At 47.1% G+C, this 12940-nt stretch overlaps 1 protein-coding gene and 1 long non-coding RNA gene across 6 annotated transcripts in view; one reads left to right on the top strand and one right to left on the bottom strand.

Annotated features, from left to right (window-relative positions):
- The window catches only part of ILF3 (interleukin enhancer binding factor 3), a 38479-nt gene extending 30248 nt beyond the window's left edge, over positions 1-8231 (bottom strand). For 3 of the 5 annotated variants that reach the window (XM_066273425.1, XM_066273443.1, XM_066273451.1), the window contains exon 1: positions 8038-8231. The gene's annotated coding sequence lies outside the window, so the exon portion shown is untranslated. Of the gene's footprint in view, positions 1-7372; positions 7480-8037 lie in introns of those variants that run through there. The other 2 variants (XM_066273458.1, XM_066273434.1) reach the window with 2 other exon arrangements.
- Positions 8232-8394: 163 nt separating this feature from the next.
- Positions 8395-11930, top strand: LOC136320178 (uncharacterized). Its single transcript, XR_010728271.1, has 2 exons — positions 8395-8915; positions 11672-11930. It is a non-coding gene; the product is annotated as an uncharacterized lncRNA (long non-coding RNA).
- The last annotated feature ends 1010 nt before the right edge of the window (positions 11931-12940 follow it).

Raw genomic sequence — 12940 nt, 5'->3', positions numbered from 1 at the left:
ATTTTACTACTAACAGAGATACAAAAGTGGGCAGTAGGTATAAAAAGGTTGACTACCCTCGGTATATGAGGTAGTCTGCTCCGCTATCTCCCCTCCTCACACCTAAAAAAGGTTCATCCAATTGTGTATGTATCAAAAACTGGTTATTTTTTATTGCCAAGTAGTATTTTGGATATACCCTGGTTTGTATAACCACTTACCAGCTAAAAGACCTCTGGGTGGTTTTCAGTTCTTGTCTACTACAAAACAAAGCTAAAAAACACTTGTTTTAGTTTTTGTGTGAACATATACGTTCATTTCTTGGAGTTAATACGGAAAAGTCAAATTGCTGGGTCATATGATATTTGCTTGTTAGTTCTGTGAAAAACTGCTACTGCTTTTCCAGAGCTGAAGCCCTACATTTTAAAAAAGCTCAAGAGCCTGACCTGTGGTGGCGCAGTGGATAAAGCATCAACCTGGAAATGCTGAGGTTGCCGGTTCAAAACCCTGGGCTTGCCTGGTCAAGGCACATATGTGAGTTGATGCTTCTTGCTCTTCCCCCTTCTCTCTCTCTCCCCCCTTTCTATAATGAATAAATAAAATCTTAAAAAAAAAAAAAAAAAAAAAGCTCAAGTAACTTCACCAAAATTGACTCAGTTAACCTTTCCTCCACTCCTGTCAATTCACACATCTTCTCTGTGAAGCTGTGGTCACTGGTGACCTCTCACTGTCCAGCCTACAAGTCTCCCTGTTTACTAGGCAGCTGTTTTCCCCTCCTGAAGCATTATGCACAGGTCATCCACAGGACAAATCTTTATTAGGTGCCACTATGAGCCACAGGGCTGGGCATTCCCATACTGTTGACATTTAGACTTGTTTTTGTTTGTTTCATATAAATGCAAAGAATTACCAACCTGAAAAAAATCTATATGTATCATTGAGAAGGAAACTCAACTTTGAAAATTTTATTTTTAAAGTACATACAAACTCAGATAAGAATAAGGAGTTAAAAGACAAGCAGCAGAGCCCTGACTGGGTTGCTCAGTAAACACAGTATTGTCCTGGTACACCAAGGTCACAGGATTGATCCATGATCAGGGCACATACAAGAAGCTAAGCAATCGCCTAAGGATGCAGAGGACCCAGGTTCAAAACCCCAAGGTCATCAGCTTGAGCATGGGATCATAAACATGATCCCATGACCACCAGCTTGAGCCCAAAGGTCACTGGCTTGAGCAAGGGGTCACTCGCTCTGGTGTAGCGCCCCTGCTCCCGTCACGGCACATATGAGAAAGCAATCAATGAACCATTAAGGAGATGCAATGAAGAACTGATGCTTCTCATTTCTCTCCTTTCATGTCCATCTGTCCCTCAAAATTTTTTTTTTTGAATAAACTAAAAGGTGAGTGAATCTGCTCACGCATATTTTTCTTCTTTTTTTTTAGCGAGAAAGAGCGACAGAGAGGGACAGACAGAAAGGGAAAGTGATGAGAAGCATCAACTTGTTGCGGCACTTTAGTAGTTCACTTATTGTTTTCTCCTATGTGCCTTGCCCGGGGTGCTCCAGCCAAGCCAGTGTGTGTATCTTGCTCAAGCCAGAGACTTTGTGCTCAAACCAGCACCCATAAGGTTTAAAACCTGGGTCCTTCAGCATCCCAGCTGACGCTCTATCCAATGTGCCACTGATTGGTCAAGAACGCATATTTTTATATAATAATAATATGCAACCTCCCAAAAGTTAAAAAATAATCATAATAATATGGAGTCAATTTACATATTCTAATAAAGGAAACACACTCAGCTTTTAACTAAATGATCCTTGGTACATGGCCCACAAAAAAAAACTCATTTTCCTGTTAAAAATGGTGACTACATTTTTAATTTCATTATATGGACACTCAATGAGAAGAGAAAAAGTTTCTATTGGATATCTCTTTCTTAAGACATCTGAAAAACAGCAAATATTAAAAGTTTGTCTGGGAAAAAAGTCTCAATTTTCAATTGCAATTTTTAACGGGATCACCTATAAATTGCTGTATGGAAAAATCTCACAAAGATTTAACAGGGCATAAATATGGCAAGGAGTAATTTTTAAAAATCAGTAGAGTTGCAAGGCTCCTCTATCACATATCTGCCCACCAAGCTTCCACAACTATTTCTTTTTCTTTTTCTTTTTTTTTACAGAGACAGAAAGTCAGAGAGAGGGATATACAGGGAAAGACAGGATCGGAGAGATAAGAAGCATCAATCATTAGTTTTTCATTGCGCATTGTGACACCTTAGTTGTTTATTGACTGCTCTCTCATATGTGTCCTGACCGCGGGTCTTCAGCAGACCGAATAACTCCTTGCTTGAGCCAGGGACCTTGGGTCCAAGCTGGTGAGCTTTTGCTCAAACCAGATGAGCTCGCGCTCAAGCTGGAGAGCTTGGGGTCTCGAACTTGGGTCTTCAGCATCCCAGTCCGACGCTCTATCCACTGCGCCACTGCCTGGTCAGGCCACAACTATTTCTATAATGCCGCTAGCACCAAGAAAAGTCAGCACCAACTTACCCTAACAAAAAGAGTGAAGCCTGACCTGTGGTGGCGCAGTGGATAAAGCGTTGACCTGAAATGCTGAGGTTGTCGGTTCAAAACCCTGCGCTTGAGCCTGACCTGTGGTGGCTCAGTGGATAAAGCGTCAACCTGGAAACACTGAGGTTGCCAGTTCAAATCCCTGGTTTGCCTGGTCAAGGCACATATGGGAGTTGATGCTTCCTGCTCCTCCCCCTTCTCTCTCTCTCTCTCTCTCTCATCTCCCCCCTCCTCTCTAAAATGAATGAATAAATAAAAAAAATTTAAAAAAACAAAAAAAAAACAACCCTGCGCTTGCCCGGTCAAGGCACATATGGGAGTTGATGCTTCCTGCTCCTCCCTCTTCTCCCCTCCACTCCCTCTCCCTCTTCTCTGAAAATTGAATAAAGTATTAAAAAAAAAAAAAAAAAAAAGGAAGAAGAGTAAAGCTAGTGGTTTCAGAAGAAATTAACAAATGCAGCAGGAAACTGAAGTCAACTTCATCCCTTCAGGGCCCAAACACACTTCACTAACAAATTGTGTGTGGACTCCTGTCAAACTACCATCAGCCTCAAAGTCCAAACCCTTCCCCTGAAAACAAAATAATCAAATCTACTGGATATCTCAGCTGGTCAGAGCACCATCCCAAAGCATAGAGGTTGCCAGTTTGATCCCAGTCAGGTGACATACAGAACAGATAGATGTTCCTGTCTCTCTCTCTCTCTCTCTTCCTTTCTCACTAAAATCAATAAATAAAAGTTAAAAATAAAAATACAGGTGCTGCTGTCAAGCCCTACTTTATGAAAAAAGAAAAATTAAATCTACTCTTGCCAGGACTTTGCTAAAATAAAAAGCACCCAATATAGAAAGCCCAAAGTTAACCCTAGCCGGTTGGCTCAGCGGTAGAGCGTCGGCCTGGCGTGCGGGGGACTCGGGTTCGATTCCCGGCCAGGGCACATAGGAGAAGCGCCCATTTGCTTCTCCACCCTCCCCTCCTTCCTCTCTGTCTCTCTCTTCCCCTCCCGCAGCCAAGGCTCCATTGGAGCAGAGATGGCCCGGGTGCTGGGGATGGCTCCTTGGCCTCTGCCCCAGGCGCTAGAGTGGCTCTGGTTGCGGCAGAGCTACGCCACCGGAGGGGCAGAGCGTTGTCCCTGGTGGGCGTACCGGGTGGATCCCGGTGAGGCGCATGCGGGAGTCTGTCTGTCTCTCCCCATTTCCAGCTTCAGAAAAATACAAAAAAAAAGAAAAAAAAAGAGAAAAAAAAGAAAGCCCAAAATTGCCTGACCAGGCAGTGGTGCAATGGGTAGAGCGTGGGACTGGGAGGCAGAGGACCCAGGTTCAAGATCCTGAGGTTGCCACCTTGAGCGCAGGCTCATCTGGTTTGAGCAAGGCTTGCCAGCATGAGCCCAAGGCCACTGGCTCGAGCAAGGGGTCACTCAGTCTGCTGTAGGCACCCCACCACATTAAGGCACATATGAGAAAGCAATCAATGAACAACTAAGGTGCCACAACGAAGAACTGATGCTTCTCATCTCTCTCCCTTCCCTACCTGTCCCCCTTTCTAACTCTCTGTCTCTGTCACAAAAAAATAAAAAAAGAAAGCCCAGCCTGACCAGGCAATGGCGCAGTGGATAGAGCGTCAGACTGGGATGCGGAAGACCCAGGTTCGAGACCCTGAGGTCGCCAGTTTGAGCGCGGGCTCATCTGGTTTGAGCAAGAGTTCACCAGCTTGGACCCAAGGTCGCTGGCTCAAGCAAGGGGTTACTCGGTCTGTTGAAGGCCCATGGTCAAGGCACATATGAGAAAGCAATCAATGAACAACTAAGGTGTCGCAATGCGCAACAAAAAACTAATGATTGATGCTTCTCATCTCTCCGTTCTGTCTGTCTGTCCTTGTCTATCCCTCACTCTGACTCTCTGTCTCTGTAAAGAAATAAAAATAAAAAAAATAAAAATAAAAAATAAATACCAAGCTTAAAAAAAAAAGAAGAAAAAAAAAAAGAAAGCCCAAAATCCTAATTTAAAGCATGATTTGAATTAAATGTCACCACTTTGTGGACTATATATGCAAATACCAGATGGTGACATTTGTACATCTTTCAAAACTGCACTAGGTTAATAAACTCACACTGACCGAACCTATCAGGAAGAGGTATAAACTCAAGTTTCTTGGAGAAAAGAATTAATTCCTCTGAGCTGTAAAAGATGAAATCATTAGAAATTGGAGAGGAACATGAGAGAAGTAATTAAGAGGGAAATGTCCAGGCCTAAAGAAAACCCTAAAGCCCTGGCCAGGTAGCTCAAGTGGTTAGAACGTTGTTCCAATATGCCAAGGTTGCAGCTCCATCCCCAGTTGGGGCACAAACAAGAATCAACCAATAAGCCTGGCCTGTAGTGGCACACTAAATACAGTGTCAACCTGGAATGCTGAGGTCATGGGTTTGTGACACCTTAGTTGTTCATTGATTGCTCTCTCATTTGTGCCTTGACCATGGGCCTTCAGCAGACCGACCGAGTAACCCCTTGCTTGAGGTTTGCCTTGCTCAAACCAGATGAGCCCGCACTCAAGCTGGCAACCTCGGATTTCGAACCTGGGTCCGCTGCATCCCAGTCCAACGCTCTATCCACTGAGCCACCGCCTGGTCAGGCTGAGGTCATGGGTTTGAAACCCTGGGCTTGCCCAGTCAAGGCACATAGGACAAGCAATCAATGAAATACTGTAAGTGAACACTATGAGTTGATACTTCTTGCTCCACCCCCCTTCCTCTCTCCGTAAGATCCAATAGTCTTTTTTAAATAAATAAACTTAAAAAGAAAAAAGAATGAGCCCTGGCCAGTTGGCTCCATGAGAGCCTCGGCCGGTATGTGGAAGTCCTGGGTTTGAGTCCTGATCAGGGCACACAGGAGAAGTGACCATATGCTTCTCTGCTCCCACCCCCATACACATGGCTCAAATGATTCAAGCAAGTAGGCCCCAGGCGCTGAGGATAGCTCATAGCCTCACCTCAGGCACTAAAGTAGGTTGGTTGCCTAGCAACAGAGCAGTAGACTTGGGCAACGCCATCAGCCCTACAGGGGTTGCCAGGTGGATCCTGGTCAGGGTGAATATGGGAGTCTGTTTCCCTGCCTCTCACTTAAAAAAAAGGGGGGGGGGTTTCAACTAATGAGACCCTTTCCAGGATGCTCAGTTGGTTAAGAGCATCTTCCGGACATGCCAAGGTTGTGGGTTCAATCCCCAGTCAGGGGACATACAATAATCAACCAATGACTGCATGAATAAGTGGAACAACAAATCAATGTTTCTCTCTCACTCTGTCTTTCTCCCTTCCTCTCTAGAAACCAATAAAAAAAGTCAACTAATGAATGCGTAAGTAAAACAACAAATCAACGCTTCTATCTCTAATTATTAAATCAAAAGAACAAAACCCCCTCAAAAATGAATAAACAAAAGAACAAAAACATTTCTAACTCCTACATCTTACTGAAGCCCAAAGAAAAGTAGCTTACAGACTCATAGAAGGCTCCTTCCTCACTAACAACTCCACCTGTCCCTACCTGGAGAACTTAACCAGCGAAGCATGAAAAAGAGCCCCATATATGTGTCATCAGAATATTAGTAGCCACTCTGGCCAATGTGGGGGTTTTTTGACAGGAAAACTTTTATTTTTATTAGAAACAGCCTTAGAATATGAGTCTCAAAAAATTTTTTTCTTACGTATACTAGGAGGAGCCAAAGGAATTTTTGCTTATAGACACTAAACAAGTTCAAATTAAAAACAAAAAACTGCCAACTATTAGATACCATCCCATTCCAGAAAATACGTGCTTTGCAGATCTGCCCAAGCTCCTGGAAGGTAGGGAGACTGATAAATTAAGTGTCCAGTGCTGGCAAGGTAAAGCCTGGCAGTTAATTACCAGCCTCCTGAATATGCTACAGACAACACTACCACCTGCACAATTCTATTCCCAAACCACAGGGACCAGAAGTTGCCCACATGGCCAAGAGGCAGCTCAGAAGCAAAGACCCCAGGACTAGGGATAGTAGCACCCATCAGTAGTACCCTACAGACTTTTCCCTCCTTTTCCAGCTGTGAATGAGCCTCTGGTTCCCATACTTCATTCACACCCTGTGCTTCTGCTGTCACTACATCCCACAAGACCACACACAAAGCATCACGTACAAAACAGCACTGTGAGCAATTCATGGAGTCTCCATCCACGGACACCTAAGGAAAAGAGAACCTCAAGTCCTAACTTCAGGTGGCACTTTATATTTCCCTGTGGACCCCAAATATGCTACCCTACCACTCTTTGTAAAAAGGACAGAATTCAAAGCCATCAGAAACACAGATTCACAATCTGAAATACTCGAGTTCAGAAAAGGGAAGCTTATCACAGAAACTGACGCTTCCCTGTTGATCAGCATGATCCCTAAGCAGAATCCAAACAACTCACATTTAATTTTGAAATTATTTTAAAGAGATGGCTTACTCTTCGCAAGTTTAGGCACTGGGCTAGTGGAGACCATGCTGACCATTGTACATCCCAAATAATTTATCCAGGCAGAGAATTAACCCGGAAAGAATATCAAGAACAACCCTAAGAATGTCGCTCTACTACTTGAGGAAATAAAAGTAGAAAAGGGTTAATTCATGATTAGGTCCCAAGCTCGCAGATTCGAGTGCGCTCAAACATCGCACCCGCTAACCATTTTGGGGAAAGATGCAAATCCTTAAACAATCTGTAAAAAACTCAACATAAATGAAACATCTGGCTTAAACAAGAGGAATCTTAAACGCTCCCCCCAAGTTTGGATCCTGATCTGGGGGAGACCTGGCTTACCAGGGATTTGGGAACCCCATGAACCCACAAAGGCCTCCACTGTAATCCGCGCATGGACAGGGTTCCGAAGAGGGGGTCCGCCTCTCCGCGCCATGTAAGGACAAAGAAGGCCACGTTTCCCGCCTCTGGAACCTGGGACCCTCCTGGAACTCGGGGCGGGAGTGGGACAAAGAGGCGGACGTGAGGGAGGTGAGGAGGAGGATAGCCCGTGCCGCGCGGATCGGGATGCTCAAGGCCAAAGGGGGGGTGTGTTCCCAGCACGTGCGCGCGCGCACGCAGGGCGCTGCAACAGACAAAAGCCCGACCCGGGGGAGACTGCGGCCCGAAGCCCGGAGTGCGCGCACCCCCTGCGCGAGGCGCTGCCGCCGAACGAGGGGCCGCGAGGGGGGAGGACGGATGCGCGCGCACCGGGCCTTACCGCCGACGCCGCCATTTTGTTTCTTCGGCACAATGGGGGACAGTAACGGCCAAGCGCGGGAGCAAGACTGACAAGGAAGGCATGAGCCAGGCACTGGGGCGAGGAAACCGAGCGGAGGCGGAAAGCGCGGGGCGCCTTCAGGCTTGTCACTGCGACTCCCCAGCCGGGCCCGCGCAGAGTGGGAGGACGAGCAGGGGGGAGGGGCACAGCCGGGAGCGGGCCCAGCCGCTGCCACATTGGAGCTTACCTTGTCGATGTCCCCTTCCCTGACCGCAGCCGCCGCCAACCTCCTGCCACAACTCGCTGGGGTCTCCCCCCAAAAGCCACGCTGTGCACACGGGGCTGCTGAGTCCAACTGCAATGGCGAGAAGAGGAGGAGGAGCCGGGGGCGAGCGGGCGAGCGGGCGGGCGCGCGCCGGGAGATGCGGAGCCACGTGACCGCTCGGAGCCCCGCCCCCTCACCGCCGCGTTGCCGCTTGACGCAGGCCCAGCTTGAGAGGGAGGGAGGGACAAAAAGAGAGGAGAAGGAGGAGGCAATGTCTAATCACGTGACAAGAGCGTATCTGCTGCGTGCTCGTCACGTGGTGTCGGAACGTTTCCCTTCCCTTTCGATGCCTCTGGTTAATCATGTGACAATGGCAATTTCAGAGTAAACCTTGGCCACATGACAAGGACTTTTCGCTTTCCCTTTGCTGTATTGGTCGGTCTGTATCATGTGACAACGCCAGTGCTCTTTTTCAATGGCGGTTTTGAGCCACCTTTCCATGTGACTCACAGCGAGGGGCGGATCCTCACTGAGGCTTGGAATTTACGCGCCTGCGCGGCTGCCATGTTTAAACCCGTCGCCTTGTGCACGTTGGCGGAAACACCTCTGAGAGTGTAGACTTTTAACGTCCTCGTAGTAGCGCGATCTCTGTCGAGAAGTGCGGCCTCGAAAGGTGGCTACCTCGCAGACCTTGCAGCCCACTCATCTCAGCAAGAGGCGGAGAAGACCCGAGGTGCATGTGTGAGATGGCGGTGCCCGGAGCTGCTCAAGTGCAGAGCCGAGCTGGTCGGATCTTTCAACACCTTTCATAGATGGAGAAAAAGGCCATGCGAGAAAAAGTCCTGACTTGAGGATTCACGGTGCGTTCACGGTAGAATCGGTGCTGTAGCTCAGACACTTGGCCACCAGCTTGGGTCTCACAAAGAAAGGCCCTGGAGACCGAGCACCTTTTCTTTACAAGCTTCGTGTCGGGAGAACCTTCCAGGCGCCTTGTGAGATCCTTGATACACAATATGTATCTAAACCAAGCTCCGCTCCCCTCTAATGTCAACACCGGGCAGGTGCTTGACAGGCGTCGTTGCTAGATAGGCTGACAGGTGCGTGGCTGTGGTTCAGGCGCTGCTGAAATCCAGAACGAGGAATTACTGAAAAGGTTTTTTTTTAAAGGAGATGAGGAGTCACTTAAGACTTAGAGCCTAATAGCGGGTCTTCCTTGCAAAAACGTAGGACGGTGCAGCTAATTTGTAAAGGATGCAAGATCCGGTATCTGTTCTAAGTTTGAGTCCCCCGGTGTAACCAAGGACTGAGCCTCGGTTTCTTATCTACAAAATGGTAATTTTTTAAAAATCAACAAAAAACTGCCCTGGATCCTGGGTAGCTTAGAGCATCATCGAGACAAGCAAAGGTTGCAGGTTTGATTTCCAGTCAGGACACATACAGGGACAAGTTGATATTTCTCTCTCTGTCTCTCTCGCTCTTAAAAACGACACAATTTTTTGTTTGGAACAAATGCCCCAAAATTATAGCTATTATTAGAAAGGTAAGGTGTAAAAATATGATTACATAAATGGGTGCATGTTGTACCTACTGCTTTTTCTATTTCACTTAGGATTTTGAACCAATAATTCAATCATGTGATAGAAAATCTCAAATGTGCAAAAGGGTGTAAAAGGACAAAGGATTCCCCTCCCAGACACCCTTCCCCTTGACAGCTAGTGTAAAGTTTTTAGTCTGTCTACAGAGATACTTTACTTCTAGCGATGCTTAATTGTGTTTTTATTGATATTTTTCACATACATGACAGACATTTGGCATCTTCTCCTCCCTCTCCGCCCCTCCTTAAAGATCTTTCTTAAATAGAGCTCGAAATTAAAGAAAAGTTTGGTAAAATTAGTGGCATGAGTATTCTGATGTCTAAGATTGTTCCAGGTCACTGACAAAAGCAATAACATTCTTTAACATGAACTGGCTTTAACACTAAAATTAGAGATCAGCAAAGCCTTGACACAGCGAATAAGCTCAGAAGCAGGGTAATTTGACTAACAGCACTACCAAGTGGTGGCACAGGGAAGGTTTCTAGTTTTCTGACTCCCAAGGCTAGACCAGCGATTTTCAAAAGGTGTGCCACAAGAATTAAATTCTGCCTGACCTGTGGTGGCACAGTATATAAAGCATTGACCTGGAACACTTATGTCACCGGTTTGAAACCCCAGACTTGCCTGGTCAAGGCACATATGAGAAGCAACTACTACTAGTTGATGCTTCCCACTTGTAGTACCCTCCCCGCCCCCTTTCATTCCCTCTTTCTCTGTCACTCTCCTCTCTAGAAATCAATAAAGAAAAGATTTTAAAAAAGGAAGTTCTTTCTACTGGTTCTACTGGCTTGGGCAGATGTAAGCCCATGGTATACAGCTTGATGTGTCTTTTTTTTTTTAAGACTTTATTCATTTTAGAGAGACAAAGGGAAAGGGGGGAGGAGCAGGAAGCATCAACTCTCATATGTGCCTTGACCAGGCAAGTCCAGAGTTTCAAACCTCAGCGTTCCAGGTCAACACTTTATCCACTGCACCACAACAGGTCTGGCATTGATGTGTCTTTCACACCTTACTCCAATCATTTAATCAATCACCGTCTCACCTAAGGGGCCTTTGCACTGGCTCTACTGTCTGCCTGAAGCACTTTTTCTGCCATATTCAGAGCTTCCCTCTTTCAAATCTCAGCTCTCACCTTCTCAGAGAGATCTTCCTACCTTGACTACTATTTCTTTCTTTCTTTTTTTTTTTTTACAAAGACAGAGAGAGAGTCAGAGATAGTGACACACAGACAGGAACGGAGAGAGATGAGAAGCATCAATTATCACTTTTTTATTGCAACACCTTAATTGTTCATTGACTGCTTTCTCATATGTGCCTTGACCTCGGGCCTTCAGCAGACCGAGTAACCACTTGCTTGAGCCAGCAACCTTGGGTCCAAGCTTGTGAGCTTTTAGCTCAAGCCAGATGAGCCTGCACTCAAGCTGGCAACCTCGGGGTCTCGATCCTGGGTCCTCTGCATCCCAGTCCGACACTATCCACTGTGCCACCGCCTGGTCAGGCTTGACTACTATTTCTTAAAGAGCACTGTCCAATTAATTCTGTTTTATTTTTCTTTAAAGTATCACCACCTATTAAATATTTAGTTTTGTCTCCCTTGTAAGATAGTAAACTGAGCCTGACCAGGCGGTGGCGCAATGAATGGAGTGTCAGACTGGGATGCAGAGGACCCAGGTTAAAAATCTCAAGGTCAGCGTGCGGAGGACCCGGGTTCAATTCCCGGCCAGGGAACACAGGAGAAGCGCCCATTTGCTTCTCCACCCCTCCGCCGCACTTTCCTCTCTGTCTCTCTCTTCCCCTCCCGCAGCCAAGGCTCCATTGGAGCAAAGATGGCCCGGGCGCTGGGGATGGCTCTGTGGCCTCTGCCTCAAGCGCTAGAGTGGCTCTGGTCGCAACATGGCGACGGCCAGGATGGGCAGAGCATCGCCCCCTGGTGGGTAGAGCGTCGCCCCTGGTGGGCGTGCTGGGTGGATCCCGGTCGGGCGCATGCGGGAATCTGTCTGACTGTCTCTCCTTGTTTCCAGCTTCAGAAAGATGAAAAAAAAAAAATCTCAAGGTCACCGGCTTGAGCATGGGATCATAGACATGGTTGCTGGCTTGAGCCCAAGGTTGCTGGCTTGAGAAAGGGGTCGCTCACTCTGCTGGAGCCCACCAGTCAAGGCACATATGAGAAAGCAATCAATGAACAACGAAGAATTATTGCTTATCCCTCCCTTCCTGCCTGTGTGTTCCTCTGTCTCTGTCTCTCTCGCTAAAAGTAAACTGAGACCAAGCAGCAAGGTTCTTTCTTGTTCACTCCTGTATATCTTTTTCATTGGGGGGGGGGGTGGCGGTGAGAAGAGGGTAGATAGCAGGACATACACCCTGACCAGATCTCTTGGCAACCCCCGTCAGGGAATTCCAGCTTTGCTGGAATCAACAAAGCTAACCTCAGCACCTGGGCTGATGCTCAAACCATTCGAGCCACTGACAGTGGGAGGGGAAGAGAGAGGGCAGGGGGAGAAGCAGATGGTCGCTTCTCCCATGTGCCCAGACCAGGAATCAACCCCAGGATGTCCATATGCCAGGCTAACGCTCTAGCCATTGAGCCAGTTTTTCAGGCCCACTCTTGTATATCTTGGTTGCTCTTGTATATCTACTATATAAAGTACCTGGCTTAGAGTGTTCTAAACAGTGAGTGAGTGAGTGCATGGGTCACCAACCACACCTGCCCCCCACTATGCCCAAGTCAGCCCAACTTCACAGATGGATTACCAATAGGGAACTCCCCACACTCTTTAATCTACTTTTTTAAAAAAATTAAAGTATAATATATACAATCATAAGTGTACAGCCCAGCATGTTCTATAGTATATATCTCTGTGAACACCACCCCAATCAAAATAAAGAACATTGTCACCACCCCAGAAATTCCCTACTGCTCTTAGCTAATCCCCAATCCTTTTTTTTTTTTTCTTTTTTTTTCTTTTTTTTTCTTTTTTTCTGAAGTTGGAAACGGGGAGGCAGTCAGACTCCCACATGCTCCCGTCTGGGATCCACCTGGCATGCCCACCAGGGGGTGATGATCTGCCCATCTGGGGCGTTGCTCTGTTGCAACCAGAGCCACTCTAGCGCCTGAGGCAGAGGCCATGGAGCCATCCTCAGCGCCCGGCCAACTTTGCTCCAATGGATCCTCAGCTGCAGGAGGGGAAGAGAAAGACAGAGAGGAAGGAGAGAGGGAGGGGTGGAGAAGCAGATGGGCGCTTCTCCTGTGTGCCCTGGTCGGGAATCGAACCCGGTACTCCACGCCAGGC

This window comes from Saccopteryx bilineata, chromosome 1 (assembly GCF_036850765.1).
Source record: "Saccopteryx bilineata isolate mSacBil1 chromosome 1, mSacBil1_pri_phased_curated, whole genome shotgun sequence".
In the NCBI taxonomy this organism is placed as follows: Eukaryota; Metazoa; Chordata; class Mammalia; order Chiroptera; family Emballonuridae; genus Saccopteryx; species Saccopteryx bilineata.
Note: the sequence above shows the minus strand (reverse complement) of the source record. Positions and strands in the feature narration are given on the sequence as shown.